The 22,269-nt window shown below is 43.2% G+C and overlaps 1 protein-coding gene across 1 annotated transcript in view; it reads left to right on the top strand.

Moving 5' to 3' along the window:
- Positions 1-4,681: 4,681 nt before the first annotated feature.
- The window catches only part of IL1RAPL2 (interleukin 1 receptor accessory protein like 2), a 935,719-nt gene continuing 918,131 nt past the window's right edge, over positions 4,682-22,269 (top strand). The window contains exon 1 of the mRNA XM_040323825.1: positions 4,682-4,962. The gene's annotated coding sequence lies outside the window, so the exon portion shown is untranslated. The remainder of the gene's footprint in view (positions 4,963-22,269) is intronic.

The raw sequence follows: 22,269 nt of genomic DNA, 5'->3' as shown, positions 1-22,269 counted from the left end.
AGGGGTGCAACGGATAAAAAAAAAATCACGGTTCGGAACGTTCCTCGGATCGGATTATTTTTCGGATCAGCAAAAAAAAAAAATCATAAATGTACATGAAAGTTCATGAAATGAAAAGGTAAAAAAACGTTTATAATGTCAATGTGTGCTAACAGTCCACCCGGGCAATGGCCGATAAAATCCACCCTCGTGTGAGGATTCTTCAGGTTTTGAAAAGAAACCAAAGTGATGTCCACCATAGTTTTCATAGGGGGGATCTACCATCACTTACAAGCAATTACATATTAGGTTACTGTAGTAAAGAAGGGAGCGCATCATTGTATATTTTATTGTAAGATTAACATAGTATTTATATTGTTTAAATATTAATTTGTTTAATTCTAATATGAGTTTCCATCATATTTTAGAATGTCAGTAAACATCAGATTCCCCCATCAGAGCCCCCTTACATCAGATTCCCACATCAGAGTCCCCCTACTTCAGAATCCCCCATACATCAGATTCCTCCATCATAGCCCCCATACATCAGAATCCCCCATCAGAGCCCCCTTTACATCAGATTCCCACATGAGAGTCCCCCTACTTCAGAATCCCCCATACATCAGATTCCTCCATCATAGCCCCCATACATCAGAATCCCCCATCAGAGCCCCCTTACATCAGATTCCCACATCATAGTCCCCCTACTTCAGAATCCCCCATACATCAGATTCCACCATCATAGCCCCCATACATCAGAATCCCCCATCAGAGCCCCCTTATATCAGATTCCCACATCAGAGTCTCCCTACTTCAGAATCCCCTATACATCAGATTCCTCCATCATAGCCCCCATACATCAGAATCCCCCATCAGAGCCCCCATACCTCAGATTCCCCCATCAGCACCCCCATACATCAGATTCCCCCCATCACAGCCACCACACATTGCATGCTCACCTCTGCCGGGTGGACCAAGATAGCCACCGCTCCATGAGCTAGGGAGAAGCCGCGGCCTTTCCTATGACCAAGGCAGCGGAGCTCACCATCCGCGGATCACGTGGTGTGCCGAACCGAATATGTTGGACCGTTCGGATCACGGATCAATGACGATCTGTTTCACCACTAAACAGCTCCCAATAAAAACCTGGTGATAATGTCATGAAGGTCCTTGTTCAGGCTTTTATCATTATAGGATTACAGCTATCTCTCAGTTATTCTACCATATTGTCATCCTTCCACATATACCTCTGATTGAGACTACAAGCAGCTGTACTGATGTACAGTAAGGTGCCATCTGGGATTGCTTCCTGTGAACTGGTGTCATTAGAGAGGGGCACAGCACTACACGCCACAGACACTGACCACCAATGCATGGGGAACACAGACACTGACCACAAATGTACGGGAGACACAGACCCTGACTATAAACATACCTGAGCCACAGATACTGGCCACCAACATAAAGGGGGGCACAGGCCACAAATATATGGGGGAAACAGGCACTGGCCATCAACATATGGGGGACACAGACACTAGCTGCCAACATATGGGGGACACAGACACTGACCACAAACATATGAAGGGGGGTACAGACACTGATCACCAACATACAGGGGACAGACACTGGCCGCCAACAAACGGGGGACACAGACACTGACCACAAATGTACAGAGGAATACAGACACTGACCAACCACATACAGGGGATACAGACACTGACCCCCACCATACGGGGGACACTGACACTGGCTGTCAAGGTACAGGGGATACAGACACTGACCACCACCATACGGGTGACACTGGCTGTCAAGGTACAGGGGATACAGACACTGACTACAAATGTACAGAGGAATACAGACACTGACCAACCACATACAGGGGATACAGACACTGACCAACCACATACAGGGGATACAGACACTGACCCCCACCATACGGGGGACACTGACACTGGCTGTCAAGGTACAGGGGATACAGACACTGACCACCACCATACGGGTGACACTGGCTGTCAAGGTACAGGGGATACAGACACTGACTACAAATGTACAGAGGAATACAGACACTGACCAACCACATACAGGGGATACAGACACTGACCACAAATGTACAGAGGAATACAGACACTGACCAACCCATGGGTCAAATCCTGGGGAAAAAAGTGTGGGAACTCCCACCCAAGATCCACTCCCCCACCAAAAAAAAAAAAATGATACGCTCATATGCATAATTACTAAACCGCAAGTTCTTTCTAAATCCCGCGATAACTCGCGGCAGACCTCCGCTATGTCTCCTGGGAACAATGACAAAAGCTCCCAGGAGACATTGCGACATCGAGGAAGTGAGGGAATACCCGCACACTACCTGATGAATCCATATACAGGAAGCAGCCAGTAACATAAAGGATTACTAAGGTGGACCAACCACATACAGGGGATACAGACACTGACCAACCACATACAGGGGATACAGACACTGACCACCACCATATGGGGGACACTGACACTGACTGTCAAGGTACAGGGGATACAGACACTGACCACAAATGTACAGAAGAATACAGACACTGACCAACCACATACAGGGGATACAGACACTGACCACCACCATACGGAGGACACTGACACTGGCTGTCAAGGTACAGGGGACACAGACACTGACCACAAATGTACAGAGAAATACAGACACTGACCAACCACATACAGGGGATACAGGCACTGACCACCACCATACGGGGGACACTGACACTGGCTGTCAAGGTACAGGGGACACAAACACTGACCACAAATGTACAGAGGAATACAGACACTGACCAACCACATACAGGGGATACAGACACTGACCCCCACCATACGGGGGACACTGACACTGACTGTCAAGGTACAGGGGACACAGACACTGACCACAAATGTACAGAGGAATACAGACACTGACCAACCACATACAGGGGATACAGACACTGACCAACCACATACAGGGGATACAGATACTGACCACCACCATATGGGGGACACTGACACTGGCTGTCAAGGTACAGGGGACACAGACACTGACCACAAATGTATGCAGGGACACAGACACTGACCACCAATGTATGGGGGACACTAACACTGGCTGCCAACCTATGGGGGGACACATACGCTGACTACAAACGCATAGTGGGGGGATACAGACACTGACCCCCAACATAGATGGGACACGGGCCACAAACGCACAGGGTGGGGTGCCACAGACACTGACCACCAACATACAGGGGACACACACTGGCCACAAATGCACAGGGTGGGGGGGGGGCACAGACACTGACCACCAACATACAGGGGACACACACTGGCCACAAACGCACGCTGCACAGACACTGACCACCAACATACAGGGGACACACACAGGCTACAAACGCACAGGGTGGGGGACACAGACACTGACCACCAACATACAGGGGACACAGACACTAGCCATCAATGTAAGGAGGACGGAGACACTGGCCACCAAAGTACAGGGAATCCCAGGTTCTGGTTTCCCAGTGATGATCAGATACGTTTGTTTTATTTATTTTTTTATTTCAGACTGGGGTGCCTTGAGATTTTGCTCACATATACAGGGTGCCATGACTGAAAAAGGTTTGAGCCACTCTGACCTTAAACACTGGATTAGAAATGAAGTGCTTAGTACTAAAAAGAGCGTGTTCTTTACTTAGGGGACTGCAGCAATATGTCACTGTAACTTTAAGCAGAATGTGAGTGTATGGAGCATATTGAGCCCTCCCCTCGCTGCTCAGCATTGGACTGCAGGCAGCTTGTCCATCAGACAGGGAAGTCAGCGGCAGTGTGCAGCGCTCACTACTAATAGATCGGCAGCAGAGCCTGGGACAGGAGCAGAACCATCGGATCAGGGAAGGCTCTGCTGGATGGGAGATCTCATCTTCTACTATGGAATGTTCATTCACAGCGCAGCCTGAATCCACTCTCTGCGGGAATGTAGCAGCCAACACGTGGCTGCGGGATATACACACTCCATCCATGTGAGTCTGCACACTCACAGTGCCGGTTGTAGCTGGAGTGACAGTTCATGGTGACGGACAACTAGTGACTGACTTGTCGGGGACATGGGGCACAGTTCCCTACTACTGAGGATTATCAATGAGTCTTGTCTTATAAAAGGACAAAACTTGTCCCAGCTGTTTCCTTGTGATCCTGAGGACCTACAAAGCCATCAGAGGGAAAACACTTTATAAGTACCTTATACTGGACAGAAAGTTCAAGGTGGGCTCATCCTAGGGAGAGATCCACCCTGGGCAGAAGACCTTCGTACTAGGGAGAGATCCATCCTGGGCAGACGACCTTCATACAAGAGAGAGAACCTCCATCCTGGGCAGAAGACCTCCATACTAGGGAGAGAACCTCCATCCTGGGAAAAAGACCTTCATACTAGGGAGAGAACCTCCATCCTGGGCAGAAGACCTTCATACTAGGGAGAGAACCTCCATCCTGGGAAAAATACCTTCATACTAGGGAGAGAACCTCCATCCTGGGCAAAATACCGTCATACTAGGAAGAGAACCTCCATCCTGGGCAGAAGACCTCCATACTAGGGAGAGAACCTCCATCCTGGGCAGAAGACCTTCATACTAAGGAGAGAACATCCATCCTGGGCAGAAGACCTCCATCCTGGGCAGGGGACCTCCATCCTGGGCAGAAGACATTCATAACAGGGAGAGAACCTCCACCCTGGGCAGAAGACCTTCATACTAAGGAGAGAACATCCATACTGGGCAGAAGACCTCCATACTAGGGAGAGGACCTCCATCCTGGGCAGGGGACCTCCATCCTGAGCAGAAGACCTTCATACTAGGGAGAGAACCTCCATCCTGGGCAGAGGACCTCCATCCTGGGGCAGATAGTTCTACAGGACCTAAAACAAATGTATGGGATTGCTGAGTTCTTGTCCCCCCTGCTCCTGAGCACAGTGTACGGAAGATTTAGGTAAGATCACTTCTAATAGGATCTCTCCTTTTTTTATTTAGAAAGTTTGGCTTAAAAAGTATTTTTATTTCATGTTATGGTGTAGAAATATTTGTTAGTATGGCATTCGTTTGGTTAAGGTTTATTTTATATGTTGTGTGTGTATGTCTGTTTGTGTGTTTTTTTTTTTTGTTTGTTTGTTTTATATAATGTCTTTTGTGTTTCCAAAACAAAAACATCTAACAAAACAATTGCACAGCACTGCCATGGATGACCCTCTCCTTCTGGATTATAGAGGAGTAATAAGGACAATGCCAGTCCCCTTCATTGTAGCCATACACCGGTGCTGTCCACACTGCCAGGGCTGCCTTCGGTATGTGTAGGCGCCATGGAGGTAGCCGGTGGTATGAAGCCAGCATAGGAGGGAAGATGATTGGGGGTTGTTGGGGATAAAACTGCACGGATCGTTTTATAAGCTGCATCTGGCATGAAATGGTGCTTGGAATAAACAATATTCAGAGTATATTATACTGTCACATATAGAAGTTCAACGTACTGTAAAGTAATGCGTCTTTGAAATAATGGTGTATATAATTCACGTAGTCGCCAACATCCGTGAGTGTGCCTTTTAATTATAGTGAACGTGCAGTGTGTGTGATTTAAATATATATATATATATATATATATATATATATATATATATATATATATATATTTTATTTTTTATTTAGTGTGTCTCCCACAGTAGTGTTTCCCAAGTCCCTACTTCAAACAGATCTTCCCTCAGCTGTGGCAATTACTGAACAAGTGTTAGTAATTATATCACCTGTTTAGAATTAAAAGCAAACCTGGGAAAAAAAAGTACCCTGTTGGGTCTGGCAGTTAAATACACTTGCCCTACAAGCAGCATTTCTATTTCCTTTACTTCATATATGTCATCTCTTCCCCCTATTATTATTATTATTATTATTATTATTATTATTATTAATAATTTCTTCTTGTTTTTGGAATTAGAAGAACCCACTTACAGTATCTAACTGTTCCACACTATTCATTGTTCATATAACTAAACATATTTGCTGTGAGTGACACACAAACATATATAACTTCTCATACTTTACAGTGTTCTGATTTGCCTTCTTTTGACCTATAAAAGTTTCTCATGAAGCCATCTATAGTGCCCCTTGCTACAAGTTACCTTGTTGCTTTGGAAAAGCAGATATAACTTCTGTAGGCTCCCTTAGCATCATGCCTGTTGCCAGAAAAGTTAGAAAATGAAAAGTGAATAAGAGCAACCTCTGAAACAGCTGCTGCTTAGGGAATGTAAACCTAATTTTGACTTTGGGTATACCAGTAAAACCTTGGTTTGAGAGTAACTTGGTTTGAGAGCATTTTGCAAGACAAGGAAAATGTTTTAATAAATTTTGCCTTGATATACAAGCGATGTCTTGATATAAGAGTAGCGTCTTGTCACAGCTGAGTATAAAAAAAAAGAGAGGAGCCTCTAAGTGTAGCAATATGGTTACATTTAATGAAGGTACAACATTTAGCAACTTATTGCTACACTTAGAGCCCTCTCTCTTCACTTTTATACCCTGTAAAAAAAAATGCTTTGATATACAAGTGCTTTGGATTGCAAGCATGTTTCTGGAACTAATTATGCTTGCAAACCAAGGTTTTACTGTATAGACTTTAGTGACTGCACTGAATTTACATCATGCCTGTGTCCATGTGTCTGGGCTTGTTTTGTTGTTGGTGACTTCAGAGATGATTCATATGATGGATTCAGATGCACTAAACATGTCTGTTCTAAATACATTAGAAAGGTCAGGGTATGTTTAATACAAGGTTAAAACAATAGATATTGGGGCAGATCCACAAAAGTATTACGCCGGCGTATCTACTGATACGCCGACGTAATTTTAAATTTCCTGCGTCGTATCTTTGTTTTAAATCCTCAAAACAAGATACGACGGCATCTGGGATCGATCCGACAGGCGTACGCCGTCGGATCTAAGATGCAATTTTTCGGCGGCCGCTAGGTGGCGTTCCCGTTGAAATCTGCGTAGAGTATGCAAATGAGCTATTTACGGCGATCCATGATCGTATGCCGGCCCGTCTCTTTTTTTTCCATCGTTTGCGTTCGGCTTTTTTTGGCGTATAGTTAAAGCTGCTATACTGAGGCGCACTCAATGTTAAGTATGGCCGTCCTTCCCGCGTACAATTTTTTGAATTTTTTACGTCGTTTGCGTATGTCGTTCGCGAATAGGAATTTCCGTAGAATGACGTCACCATCGTAAGCATTGGCGGGTTCCGGTTTAATTTCGAGCATGCGCACTGGGATACCCCCAGGGACGGCGCATGTGCAGTTAAGAAAAAAAATGTTGTTTACGTCGGGTCACGACGTATTAACATAAAACACGCCCCCATCACTCCTGTTTGAATTCCGCGCCCTTACGCCGCAACAGATACACTACGCCGCCGTAACTTATGGCGCAAATTCGTTGAGGATTTGAAACAAAGCCAAGTAAGTTACAGCGGAGTAGTGTATCTTAGATACGCTACGCCCGGCGCAATAATGCGCCATTGTACGAGGATCTACAGTACCCCATTATTTCTAAAGCGTGCCAAATTAAGTTACCCTTAGGCCTCATGTTGGCAGGTGTTCTTTGCAGATGTGGAGTTTGCTATTCGAATGCAAACGCTTGTAATTGATAAGAGAAGGCTGCATTTGCCCTGCTTTGCTTGTAGTTCAACGCACTTCGACAGGACATGCTACATACAAAGTAATGCAGTGCAAAGCAGGTGAATTGCAGCCTCAAGTAAAGCCAGTAGGATTTTTATGACAATGCAATGTGTGTATTGTAACAATATATGATGGCAATAAAAAATTTTTTTTCCTTCCCATTATTACAATTGATTTATGAAGCATGTTCAAAGCAATTGATAGGTAAAAAAATCCCCATTGCCTGAATTCACAATTTTAGCTGGTCTTGCATTAGTTTTTCATCAGTGTTTCAACCAGGGCTTTTTTTCAGCGGGAACGCGGGGGAACGCAGTTCCGGCACCTTCTGGACTGACTGTATGTAATGGCAAGGGGTGCTGGGGTGTGCTGCAGGGTATTGATGCTCACTGCTGGGGATCTATTTTTGTGGGGGCCCTATTGTTGCTGGGGGGGGGGGTTTATGTTGCTGGTTGACAGTTGTTGCTGAAAGAGATCTACTGTTGGGGGAGGCGTCTATTGTTGATGGCAGCCTGAGAGTCTATTAATGCTGGCTGTGCGGAGATCTGTGGATGCTGCCGGGAGTCTATTGTTGCCGGCGGGGGGATTTTGTTGTGGGTGGTCCATTGTTGTTAGGGGATCTATTGCTGCTGGCTGCAGGGGATTTATTTTACTGCTTTTCTTGATATCATTACCAAAGTCCATACAAAATACTTAGCACCACAAAATGATACTTGGTTCTATATTGTCTAAAAGGGACGGTACTGAGAGGTGGGTAGGGGCGGAGAAAAGGGGTGACTCGGAAAGGGGGAGTTCCTGCACCTATAGTCTGAGAAAAATAGCCCTGGTTTCAACTATTTGTATGGATAGATGAAAGTACTAAATGGGTATAGCAGTTGTCAGAGACTACAGCATGCTGGAAAATCTATGCCACCAGTTTTCTCTGTGCGACTGTCCTATTGCTGTACACGTGTCACAAAAGATAACCAATGGCAGTTTTGCTATTCAAGTGTACTAAACTTTGAGATCTTCTATGGCCATGTTTGGAAAATAATTAGTAAAATATTTTAGGGTCAGACTACTGTGCTTTATAATGGGATTTTTTGAGCCTCATTGCCAATACACATGTTTTGAGACTAGTAATTGCCTGTAATAGGCTGAACTGGGTATGGTAGACTTCTACACTCACTAGATTTATATTATTGATCATTTTGGAACATATCTAGTTCTCTTCTAGTTCAGACATCCTCCATTTAGAGTTATTTATTATTTTTTGACATCTGTGTTTCATTCTTATAGCCTCCCTGTGAAGGATGCTGTTTTTGCTCAGGACTGCTGACATTTTAACTTCCTTGCGCACACAGCTGCTGTGATTTAAGAATATAACTAGGTGCAGAACACTGGGGTAAATCAAACTTTATCCAGGCAATAAGACAAGCAATCATTTTTAGCCCAGGCTATTACAGCCAAGCCTGCTTTGCAGATTTCTTATCAAGCATTTAAAAACATGTAATTCTTTCCAGCTTGAACTAGCCCTTGTTCTATTTTGTTTACACGTTAACCACTTCAGGACAGGGATCCCCCCCCCTTACCTTCAATAATGGGAGTGGAGCATTTTTCTATTTGACCAGAGTTTAGAGCTGAGCTACATGGGGCAAATCTTTTGCTACTAAGAGATTTAGGTGTACCGAATTTTACTGTGGATAATCACTAACAGTTAGCAACTGATTAAATCCCAAAGGAGTGGCGCACGTAATTGGTAATAATTGTACAATGCTCCAAATTTGTGCTATTATATGCAAATCGCATGTATAGTGTCAGCCAGAGATTTTTTTTTTTTGTCGCACCCGATTTTCAGTGGGGTGATCACTCTAGCAAAGAACACCTTTGTGTGCCCAGCCTTAGGCTGCTTTCACACTGAGGCGCTTTTGTGCTAAAAATAGCGCCTGCAATGCACCCTGAAAGAGCTGCTCCTTTCTATCCAGTGTGAAAGCCCGAGCGTTGCGCTGGCGGGACACTAAAAAAAGTCCTGCCAGCCGCATCCTTAAAGCGGGAGTTCACCCATTTCTAAAAAAAAATTTTTCTCCCCTTAGATTCCTGCTCGTTCGGTCTAGGGGAATCGGCTATTTTGTATTAAAATATGAGCAGTACTTACCCGTTTTCGAGCTGCATCTTCTTCCGTCGCTTCCGGGTATGGGTCTTCGGGAGCGGGCGTTCCTTCTTGATTGACAGGCTTCCGACGGTCGCATCCATCGCGTCACTCGTAGCCGAAAGAAGCCGAATGTCGGTGCGGCTGTATACTGCGCCTGCGCACCGACGTTCGGCTTCTTTCGGAAAATCGTGACGCGATGGATGCGACCGTCGGAAGCCTCTCGGAAGACTGTCAATCAAGAAGGAACGCCCATTCCCGCAGCCCATACCCGGAAGCGACGGAGAGGATGCATCTCGTAAACGGGTAAGTACTGCACATATTTTAAAACAAATTGCCGATTCCCCTAGAGAAAACGAGCAGGAATCTAAGGGGAAAAAGTGCCCTCTAAGGGTGAACCCCCGCTTTAAGGTGCGGTAGGTACCGCTCCTATAGCGCCCCTGCCCATTGAAAACAATGGGGTCGCACCTCCAACCCGCCCACAAAACCGCAACGCTAGCGGCCGAAAATCGCGGCAAACACAACAGTGAAACGCTGCTAAAAATAGCGGCGCTTTACCGCCAGTGCACCCAGCGCCTCAGTGTGAAAGTAGCCTTAAAGTGATTCTAAAGGCAGAGGGTTTTTGACCATAATGCATTCTCTGCGTTACGTTAAAAAAAAAACTTCTGATAGCAGTGCCCCCCCCCCCCCCCACTTTCCTGGGCCTGATCCCAAGATGTGCATAAGAGCAGAAGCTCTGGTGGCTCTCTCTTCTCATTGGCTCGGACAAAGAAGCGAGAAACATTTGCCCCTTGCTATGGAGGCGCTCAGCGGGGGTGAGGGGCCAGGAGTGCCGGTGGGGGACCTGAGAAGAGGAGGAATGGGGCTGCTGTGTATAAAACCAGTGCACAGAGCAGTTAAGTATAACATGTTTGTTTTTTCGAAAAAATACAATGTTATCCTTTTTTACAATCACTAACCACTTTCTGACAAGTCACCTCTAGGCTAGAGCTATGTAGGAAACTTTCAGTGGCTTCATTATGCTACTGAAATTGCTAGTAATTAAAGGATATGTTCATTTCACACAGTGGCTCGCAGCTGGGGGTCCAGTGCGTCCCTGCTCACTGTTTCAGGGGTGAATGGGGTCCTAATTTTTGCCTGAATTTGGACCTGGAATAGAGCCAAAGGCGCACATGACACTTCTGCAGTGCGCTTCGTGGCCGCTGAGGAGATGTGTGAAGCAGCTCCATTGAGAGCCGGTCACACTCTCCTGTCATGCGAATTGGATGCAGAAAAATCCACACCCAATTTGCATAAGTGTTAACCCAGCCTTAGAGGGTGAAGTTCCCCTTTAGCCACAAAATATATTTTCGGCAAAGTATTTTGGGCACATGCGTATCACCACAGTGTGGGTTCTATGTTACCTAGAGAGTGTTAAGCCTAGTATACAAGGGCCGAATGTTGGGTGACATTTGGCACGTGTGTATGGCAGACGGTCCGACAGAAGCCGGCCAAGCAGGAGGGAAAACCATCAGCCGACTGGCGGCTCCCAATCGGTGCTCTCAGTCAATGGCTGATAGCGCTGAACACTCGTCCCCCTGTCAGAACAGCAGAGGAGATCGCTGTGCCAGCATCGGTCTCTTGGTACAGCGGCTCCGACCGAGAAAAAAACAATACATGCCAAACTGAGCATGTGCAGTCTGGCTCCTAATGCTCTGTTCTATCATGGGTTGGAGTCAGTTAAAGAAGAGGAGAATCGGAGCAGATGGGATCACACAGCCTTTATATACAATGCAGAGGTTTAACCCTTTAGTTTCCACAGTTAGTATAACAAGCATGGTTTTCTGCATATACAGACTGATTTTACTGTTGATTTAGTAACACTTTAACCGCTTGCCGACCACCCACCGTAGTTTTACGGCGGTAGGTCGGCTCGGCTGTGCAAAATCACGTAATATTACGTGGTTTTCCATTTCAGCCACCTGCTTGCCCCTGGTGCCGACGCGCGTGCCCGGCTGGCGCGATCACCGCTGGGCAACTGCGATCGCTCGTTACACACAGCTCCCGGTCCTTTCAGGGGGAGAAATTACTGATCGCATGTTCATACAATGTATGAACAGCGATCTGTCATTTCCCCTAGTCAGTCCCACTCCCCCTTCAGTTAGAACACACCTAGGGAACATAATTAACTTCTTCCTCGCCCCCTAGTGTTAACCCCTTCCCTGCCAGTGAAATTTTTACAGTGATCAATGCGTTTTTTTTTTTTAAATATGTTTATTAGATTTTCAAATAATATGGTTACATGCAGTCACACTAAAGCAACGTATACAACATATGTGTCGAGAAACGCAACCTAAATAATGTACATAAAATTAAATGAACAAGTACATAGTAAATCAAAATGTACATCCCTATTCCAAACAATATAAGGATAGATGGGGAGGGAAGAGGATAAGAAAAGTAAAGGAAAGGGTGTATAGCTGATCGAAATAGAGGATGACCAGTAATCCAAGGCGGATTTAGTCAATTACTCCAAGTATATAGTAAACTAAATATTTCAATAAGGTAAATAATATAAAATCATAGAGCTCTCTCAGGAGTCCAGCAAAATACGGTACCCGGTGCAGAGTTACAACGCCAGCATAGGGGGGATAAATCTGGATTGAATTTATGAATGACTGAAGGGGTCCTGTACCATCGTGAATACATTTTGTAGCCATTTTCTTGGGTTAAAACATTTAATGAGCCCTTATGCAAACGTCTGAAGATGGTCGTCCACTGGTCATTTGTTATAGAGATCTGAAGCTCCTTTTCCCATTTAAGATTAGTATTATCTAGTTGGGGGTTTATGTCCGAATTAAGCAGGGTATAATCAATGCGTTTTTATAGCACTGATCGCTATAAAAATGGCAATGGTCCCAAAAATGTGTCAGAAGTGTCCGTCATAAGGTCGCAGTACCGATAAAAATCGCAAAAAAATGTAGAAGAATACGTATCGGCCTAAACTGAGAAAAAATATTTTTTGGGGGGTATTTATTACAGCAGGGCTCGACAAATCCTGGTCGCCAGGTCGCCATGGTGACTAGAAATAGCATCCTGGCGACTTGGCAGGTGGGCAAAATTTTTTTTATATATATATTTTTTTTGTGTGAGCTGGCGCCATCTGGTGGTGGCCGTTGGTATTACAAGTTAAACAGCAATTCTAATGTAATTTTTCACTGTCATCTTCTTCCCTCTAATTAGAACCCCCAAACATTATATATATTTTTTATTCTAACACCCTAGAGAATAAAATGGCGATCGTTGCAATACTTTCTGTCACGCCGTATTTGCGCAGCGGTCTTACAAGCGCACTTTTTTGGAAAAAATTACACTTTTTTTAATTATGAAAGATAATGTTACGCCGAGTAAGTTCATACCCAACATGTCACGCTTCAAAATTGCGTCCGCTCGTGGAATGCCGACAAACTTTTACCCTTTAAAATCTTCATAGGCGAGGTTTAAAAAAATCTACAGGTTGCATGTTTTGAGTTACAGAGGAGGTCTAGGGCTAGAATTATTGCTCTCGCTCTACCAATCACGGCGATACCTCACATTTGTGGTTTGAACACCGTTTACATATGCGGGCGCTGCTCACGTATGTGTTCGCAAGCTCGTCGGGAAGGGGTGCGTTTTCTGGCTCCTAACTTTTTTAGCTGGCTTCTAGATTCCAAGCAAATTTGTCAAACCCTGTATTACAGCAAAAAGTAAAACATATTCATTTTTTTTTTTTTTTTTCAAAATTGTCGCTCTATTTTTGTTTATAGCGCAAAAAATAAAAACCGCAGAGGTGATCAAATACCACCAAAATAAAGCTCACCAATTTTGTTTGGGAGCCACGTCGCACGACCGCGCAACTGTCGGTTAAAGCGACGCAGTGCCGAATCGCAAAAAGTGGCCCGGTCATTGACCAGCAAAATGGTCTGGGGCTGAAGTGGTTAATGCGATTGCCTACTCCATCTAGTGACCATAATGAATAATGTCTAAATCGGACAAAATACTGTATTATGGCTACTAGATGAAGCTAAAGACCATAGGAAAAAACTGAAAACCATTCTGAATATCATGATGGCTGGGCAAATGCTAAGTGTTACATTTATCGAATATTTTCTTTTTCTTTTTATTTATAAATGGACCCTCAAGTGATTTTAGCGATTCCAGTAAGGATAGACAGATGTCTCAGAGCTCATCATTGTTATTGATATACTGTATATGCTTAGCTTTGATCATTACTGACTTTTGTTATTGCTGCAAAGCAATCATTTATAGCATTGACACCATTTTAGATTTTTCACACATTATCAATGCCTCTTTTATTTCCATCTTTGATTCAAGAGGTACTATAGTAGCTAATAGTGCCACTTGACAGCTAACGTAACAGTAAGCATTACCAAGCGCATCAAGCAGTGTGTTTACGAGGCAGACTTAAACACTTACATACGTTGCAACATACATTGAAACGTTATCAAGAGTGGGGAGGCCACTGCTGTGATCTGCTCCTTCTTCTGTCATTAGGCATATGGTAACTGTGCCTGTAGCTGCTTAGTGAAAGGCCACTGTGCACAAACTGCGTAATTTCCTTAGACTGCTATATATAAAGAGAATTTAAAACAAGTAGGGATTAAAATGTAAAAGGACTTTTAAAGCTTATTACAAGAGAAGATGTTTAAATCGAAGGTGGCATATCCACTGGTAGTATTTTCCAGCACACACTTGATGTTCTTTCATAATAATCCCATAAAAGAAAACTACCTGTTGTGAATTTCTGACCATCTTTCCCCTCACATGATGACTAGCACAGAAGAGCATTAGGCTGCATCACAAATCCTAAATGTCAAAAATCTAATTTAATTCACAGTCTAGCACAAGAAGAGGCATATACTGTACTAGTAACTGGCAAAAGAAGCTTGCCTACGTGAGTACACAGGCATACTTGGTAATGGTAAACCAACCAGTTGCTACATTGCATTAGTGGGGTTTACTGGTGGCAATGTCCTTCAGATACATAGGGCCAGATCCACAAAAGGGATACACCGGCGTATCTAATGATACGCCGTCGTATCCCTGTTTCTATCTATGCGACTGATTCACAGAATCAGTTACGCATAGATATTCCTAAGATCCGGCAGGTGTAATAGTTTTACACTGTCGGATCTTAGGATGCAGTACCTCGGCCACCGCTGGGGGCATTTCTCGTCGAAATGCCGCTTCGGGTATGCAAATTAGCACTTACGGAGACTTCACGAAGGGAAACCGCTTTGTGGATCTCCGTAAGTTGTTAGTTTGCAAACGCAAAATTAGGGCTACTTTTACAAAGTGTAAAGTTAGTACACCATGTAAAAGTAGACCCTTCTTTCCTGCGACGATGTCAAATTTTTTTTTTTTTCCACGCCGCATCTCTTTTTTTTCCTGACGCAGCTTTTTTTACCCGGCGCGATTCACAAAACTCGGCGTAACGTAACTTCGCGCAAAGCACGTTGGGAAAATCGCATCGGGAGCATGCGCAGTACGTCCAGCGCGGGAGCGTGCCTAATTTAAATGGGACTCGCCCCATTAGATTGGGCACGCCTTGCGCCGGACACATTTAAGTTACACAGCCGAAAATTTCTAGGTAAGTGCTTTGTGGATCGGGCACTTAGGTAGAGATTTTGCGGCGGTGTAACTTAAATAGGAAGATTTAAGTTAAGCCCGCTGGCTGTGGATCTGGCCCATAGTTCATAACATCAGCTATTTCCTAAAACTGTTGCAGCATGGTTATCACAGGACTACACAACATTACTAAGTATATGACTACACAACAACTCTCTGTTCCATCATTTGGTTATCTCTGTTCCATAGTTCTCACAGCTATACCTGGACTATTGCCAGAAACATCTCCCAAGAGTGTTTTTCAGGCATGGCCCCCAGACATGAAACTAAAGGGACACTCTAACGCAAGCCCCTCAATGTGAACATACAACCATAGTTGTGCATGTAATTTAGTGTTTTTGTTTTTTCCAATAAATTTGCGTGATGTAATTGTTTTGGAAAACAAGTTTGTCTTTGAAAAAATCAGGACTTTAGGGGACATTTCTCAATCTTGTCACACCCCAATGTTGAGCTTTATACCTCCCTCAGTTGCTCTAGAATAGCAGTATGACAGAAAAAAACAGACAAAGACCACTTCTTAATTGCATCAATAGTAAGAAGAGCCGGCAAAACTGTAATCCTTGAAGTGTCATTTATTGGTACATCAGAGTAACAATAAATCTGACTCTTTTTGGCAATAGCCTTAGTCGTAGCTAATTTTAACCACTTAAGGACTGCCTCCTGCAGATATACGTCGGCAGAATGGCACGGCTGGGCACAAGCACGTACCTGTACGTCCTCTTTAAGTGCCCAGCCATGGGTCCGAAGCTCCGTGACCGCGGGACCCACGGACCCGATCGCCGCTGGAGTCCCGCGATCGGTCCCTGGAGCTGAAGAACGGGGAGAGCTGTGTGTAAACACAGCTTCCCCGTTCTTCACTGTGGTGCTGTCATTGATTGATCGTGTTTCCCTATATTAGGGAACACACGATCAATGACAATACACGCCCCGCCCCCCTACAGTTAGAAACATGAGGTAACACTTAACCCCTTCAGCGTCCCCTAGTGGTTAACTCCCAAACTGCAATTGTCATTTTCACAGTAAACAATGCATTTTTAATGCGTCTTTTGCTGTGAAAATTACACTGGTCCCAAAAATGTGTCAAAATTGTCTGATGTGTCCGCCATAATGTCGCAGTCACGAAAAAAATCGATGATCGCCGCCATTAGTAGTAAAAAAAAAAAATATTAATAAAAATGCCATAAAACTATCCCCTATTATGTAAACGCTATAAATTTTGCGCAAACCAATCGTTAAACGCCTATTGCGATTTTTTTTTATTTTTGGTAAAAAAAAAAAAAAAAAAAAAAAAAATGTAGAAGAATACGTATCGGCCTAAACTGAGAAAACAAAGTTTTTTTATATCTTTTTTTTTTGGGGGTATTTATTATAGCAAAAAGTAAAAAAATATTGTATTTTTTTTCAAAATTGTCGCTCTATTTTTGTTTATAGCGCAAAAAATAAAAACCGCAGAGATGATCAAATACATCCAAAAGAAAGCTCTATTTGTGGGAAAAAAAGGATGCCAATTTTGTTTGGGAGCCACATCGTACGATCGCGCAATTGTCAGTTAAAGCGACGCAGTGCCGAATTGCAAAAACTAGCCAGGTCCTTTTACCTGCATAATGATCTGGTTAAAGTGACATGAAACATGGACATACATTTTTAATGATTGGTTTGCCGGAATATATATATATATATATATATATAATTTTTTAATTGACTGACAATTTGGTGCATTTTCCTAATACTACCCTAGCTGCCTCCATCCTCTAGTCAAACTGTACATATAACATAGTTTTAGGTGTGCAAGAGACTTAGAATTATCCTATTTAAATCATTGCAGGTATTTGAAAATTTTGACTTGTGGGAAAATCAGGAAGCCAATTCTTTGAGTGTGAACAAGTGGCATAAAGAATGCCCCCAGAATGCGAATGCCATAGCTGTACAAGTAAAATGTATGTCAGTTTAAAAAAATCGGAATGGTAACATATTTAGATGGGGGGGGGGGGGGGGACGTGCAAAATAGCTGACATGGCTGTTATTAATGTTTTGTAGTACACATTTTGAATTTTCCTCTAAAGCATCCTATTGTTCAAGGTATGTGATGACCTTTCAAATGATTTTATACATTATAACCATCTCCTGGTAAAGAAATGCTATCGCAGCTGAGCTGAGCTGACCAATGTGTCTCATACAGTACTGCAGCCTAGGGCAGCTGCTGTAATTTCATCATAGTTGCTTGCTTATGCTGTTCTATTACTGCAATGGTTCCTGGTGTCAATCTAAATGTAATGACCCAGCCAATGTACATTCTTGGATCTTGTAGATCTGTCTTTGGTACTGTGTGTCTGGAAGATCAATAAGGAATGTATGTGTATGAACAATGCTATGAAAAAGTATTTGCCCCCTTTCCGATTTTTTTATTTTTTGCATATTTGTCACACTTTAAATGACTCGGATCATCAAACAAATTTTATTATTACATACAAAGATAACCAGAGTAAATACAAAATGCAATTTTTAAATGATGGTTTCATTAAGGCAAAAAAGCTGTCCAAACCTGCCTGGCTTCATATGAAAAGGTAATTTTCCCCTAAACCCAATAACTGGTTATGCCACCCTTGGCGACAACAACTGCAGTTATGCATTTGCGATAACTGGCAATGAGTCTTTCACATTGCTATGGTGCAATTTTGGCCCACTCTTCTTTGCAGAATTGTTTTCCAGCATGAACAGCCTATGTAAGGTCATGATACAGCATCTCAATTGGATTTAGGTCCGGGCTATGACTAGGCCACTCCAAAACCTAAATTTTGCTTTGTTTGAAGGTGGACTTGCTGTTGTGTTTTTCGGATCGTCATCCTGCTGCATAACCCAAGTGCACTTGAGCTTGAGGTCATGAACTGATGTCCGGATGATCTCCTTTGGGATTTTCTGGTAGAGCTCAGAATTTATGGTTCCATCAATTATGGGAAGTCGTCCAGGTCCTGAAGCTGCAAAGCAGCCCCAGACCATTACGCTACCAACACCATGTCTGTTGGTATGATGTTCTTGTTATGAAATGCTGTATTCATTTTATGTCAGATTTAACGGGACGCACACCTTCCAAAAAGTAAAATTTTTGTCTCATCGGTCCACAGAATATTTGCCCAAAAGTCTTGGGGATAATCAAGATGTTTTTTGATACATGTAAGATAAGCCTTTGTGTTCTTTTTGGTCAACAGTGGCTTTGGCCTTGGAACTCTCCCATGGATGCCATTTTTTTTGCCCAGTCTCTTTCTTATTATTGAATCATGACCACCGATCTTACCTGAGGCAAGTGAGGCCTGCAGTTCTTCAGATGTTGTTCTGGTTTTTTTTTATGACCTCCTGGATTAGGAGTCGTCATGCTCTTTGAGTCATTTTTGTGGGCCGGCCACTCCTGGGGAGGTTCACCACGGTTCCAAGTTATCTTCATTTGTGGTGGTTCACTGGAGTTCCAAAGCCCTGAAATCCTTCCTAGACCGATACATATTTGCTTCTAATCTGTTCTTGAAATGTTTTAGATTGTGGCTTTTTATGATCTGTTAGCATGCTTTACGTTGTCAGACAACTTCTATTTATGTGATTTCTTGATTCAACAGGTCTTGCAGTAATCAGGCCTGGGTGTGGCAAGTGAAATTTAACTCTGCTTTCCAATAATTTTTGGTTAATCACAGTTCATTCATGATTCAGCATGGGAGGGGCCAGGCAAGTTTGAACAGCTTTGTTCCCTAAATAAACAAAATAATTTAAAAACTACATCTTGAATTTACTTGGGTTATCTATTTATCTCTCTCTCTGTGCAACAGCTTTAGCCAGTGAAGAAATGTTTTATTTTTATCAATTTACAAAATGCTAATTAAAGTGAGCGAACAGAGGAAACCTCTAAAAGTGAATGGGAGTGACTTAATAACTATGAATCTGCTGCTGCACTTGCAGGGTACTAATGAGGGATGTGGCAGGGTTTGCATCTCTTTAGATGTAATTTCCCTTTGGGGGACTCTCACCAAAAATTACTGTTTTGTTGGGGAAGCTCAAAATCTGACTTGTATCTTGGTGTAGACTTCTATTAATATCAGTAAGCCATTCACACAAGCAGGAAATTACATTTCTGGATGGTGTTCTGTACAACATTTTCCATATTGCATCACATTTTACAGAAAATAACAATGTAATCTAAATGTGTTACCTAGGGAGTGATTCTAACTGTAGGGGAGGGGACTCACAAGGGGAGGAGACCAATCGGTGTTCCTTTGTACTGGGAACACACCATCGGTCTCCTCTCACCTGACAGGACATGGAGCCGTGTGTTATTTTTTTTTTATTTTTTTTTTTAACATTCTTCCCAATTTTCTTGACTGTTAATGTAGGTACAGTCCCCATTGGGTGTGTAACAGCGCATTCATTGACTTTTTTTTATGAGCAATTTTATTTTGCATTTTTGACATAAATTGTGGGTTTCCTTTTTAACCACTTGCCCACTGGACACTTAACCCCCCTTCCTAACCAGACCAGCTTTCAGTGCTCTCACATTTTCAATGACACTTACTCAGTCATGCAGCACTGTACCCATATGGAATCTTTTGTCCCTTTTTTTTTTTTTTTTTACACAAATGGAGCTCTGTTTTGGTTGGGTTTCCATTGACCTATCAGTTTAAAAACTATTACTTCAATACCTAGTGAGCGGACTGCCAATCTACCAATATGACATTAAAGATTGAATTTAACTAGGCATTCTTTCTCTCACTGGAGAGAATTATTTGAAGACGTTTTCCAATGAAGCGTTGCCTTGTATCTCTCTCCCTTTTTATTTTGTACTTTAGTAATACCTTATCCATTCCTGTGATGCACTGGGTGCACTGACAGTGGGTTTTTCCTGATAAAAGCCTACGTAGCCCTGTTATAGGGGGGTCATATGAAGTTGCCCTCTCCACACAGGCTATGGCACTAACCTGCAGGTAACCGAATGAGCCAGAGCCTTCACTTAAGAAAGAGTGGACTATGAATATATAATTGGCAGTGCCTCCACCTAGAACAGGGCTCCAGCGTATGTAGAGATAATCCCTTTGCAGGACAATAACTAGTAACTCACCCAAAATAACTGAAGGCAGTAGTACTAATACACCCAGAATAGATTTGTAAGAGTAAAGATATGCAGACATACCAGCAGGCTATTAGTGTAACTTTATATATGATAAAGTGATGGCAATAACAGGAAAAATGTACACATGTATGAGAACTGTGTATAGATGTATCTATGTATCCAGATCTATAACTAAAGGCCTTTAACACAATACCTCCAATTAGGCCCTGTGGCGCAGTTTGGTTGCATGGGTCCCTGATGAGCTGACTTGCATGGCGTAACACAATACAGGTTGAGAGGACGAACGCTGATGCACTTGTGGAGTGGTGGCTTGTACAGAAAAACGCACCGATGGTGAAGAAGTCTGGAACGCGCCACCTGCAAGGCAAATCGCGCTTATCTCTTGGTTCCTAACATGACTATAAACTCTCATTGCTACCGGGCCTCTACGTATCTAAATGGCTATCAGAAGCCTATCCTGGCGCTAACCTGAGCTGTTTATCGTTCCCTAGACTAATACTGTCTTGAAACCACCAAGACCAAAAAGGGGCACTGTTGCTTTAAATAATGAAGTGGCAGATATACACTTCAACACAAACCAGTCATTTGAGGTTATAATCAAATGAGCTTTGCTCTCATACACTTGAGAATAGCTTAGGTATATTGCAGTATGCAAATAGAAAGTTTCAGTGAATCGGAGAAGCCTCTAATGGATATCTCTAAATCCCACACAGGAGTGCTCACATACGAGTGACCATACTACAACAGTGAGCTACACAGAGCGGTAACACTTGCCTATTGTCCCTTTTTCAGCCTGGATGGATACAGCACAAAACTGGTCATACTCTCACTTCCTGTAAGCGATATATATATATATAATCTCTCCTTGATGTGTTTCCTGACCCTTAGAGCCGGTTCACACTGGGGCGATCCGACTTCCAGCGCGACTTCCAGAGGCGATTCCGACACGACTTGAATGTGAACCACAGGGCGACCTGAGGCGATCTGGGGCGATTTATAAATCGCCTCCAGGACAGGGAATGTCAGAAATGGCCAATCAGAGCTACTAAGCTCTTCTGACATCATTCTTCTTCCTGTTTAATTTTTTTCTTCCCTGTTCCCTGTTTTCCTGTGTCTAAAATGCTCTCTGTGCGTTACAATAGATCAGGGATCTATTGTTGTTGGGGGATATGTTGTTCCTGCCAGGGATCTAGTTTTGTCAAGGATCTATTGTTGTTCTCATGTGAACTTGTGTTCCCATCAGGGATCTATTGTTGTTGGGGGATCTGTTGTTCCTGCCAGGGATCTAGTTTTGTCAAAGATCTATTGTTGTTCTCATGTGAATTTGTGTTCCGATCAGGGATCTAGTGTTGTCAAGGATCTATTGTTGTTCTCATGTGAACTTGTGTTCCGATCAGGGATCTATTGTTGTTGAGGGATCTGTTGTTCCTGCCAGGGATCTAGTGTTGTCAAGGATCTATTGTTGTTCTCATGTGAACTTGTGTTCCGATCAGGGATCTATTGTTGTTGGGGGATCTGTTGTTCCTGCCAGGGATCTAGTTTTGTCAAAGATCTATTGTTCTCATGTGAACTTGTGTTCCGATCAGGGATCTTGTTGTCAAGGATCTATTGTTGTTCTCATGTGAACTTGTGTTCCGATCAGGGATCTATTGTTGTTGAGGGATCTGTTGTTCCTGCCAGGGA

The sequence above is a fragment of the Rana temporaria genome, chromosome 9 (assembly GCF_905171775.1).
Source record: "Rana temporaria chromosome 9, aRanTem1.1, whole genome shotgun sequence".
Taxonomy (NCBI): Eukaryota; Metazoa; Chordata; class Amphibia; order Anura; family Ranidae; genus Rana; species Rana temporaria.
This window is presented reverse-complemented; position numbering and strand designations above follow the sequence as displayed.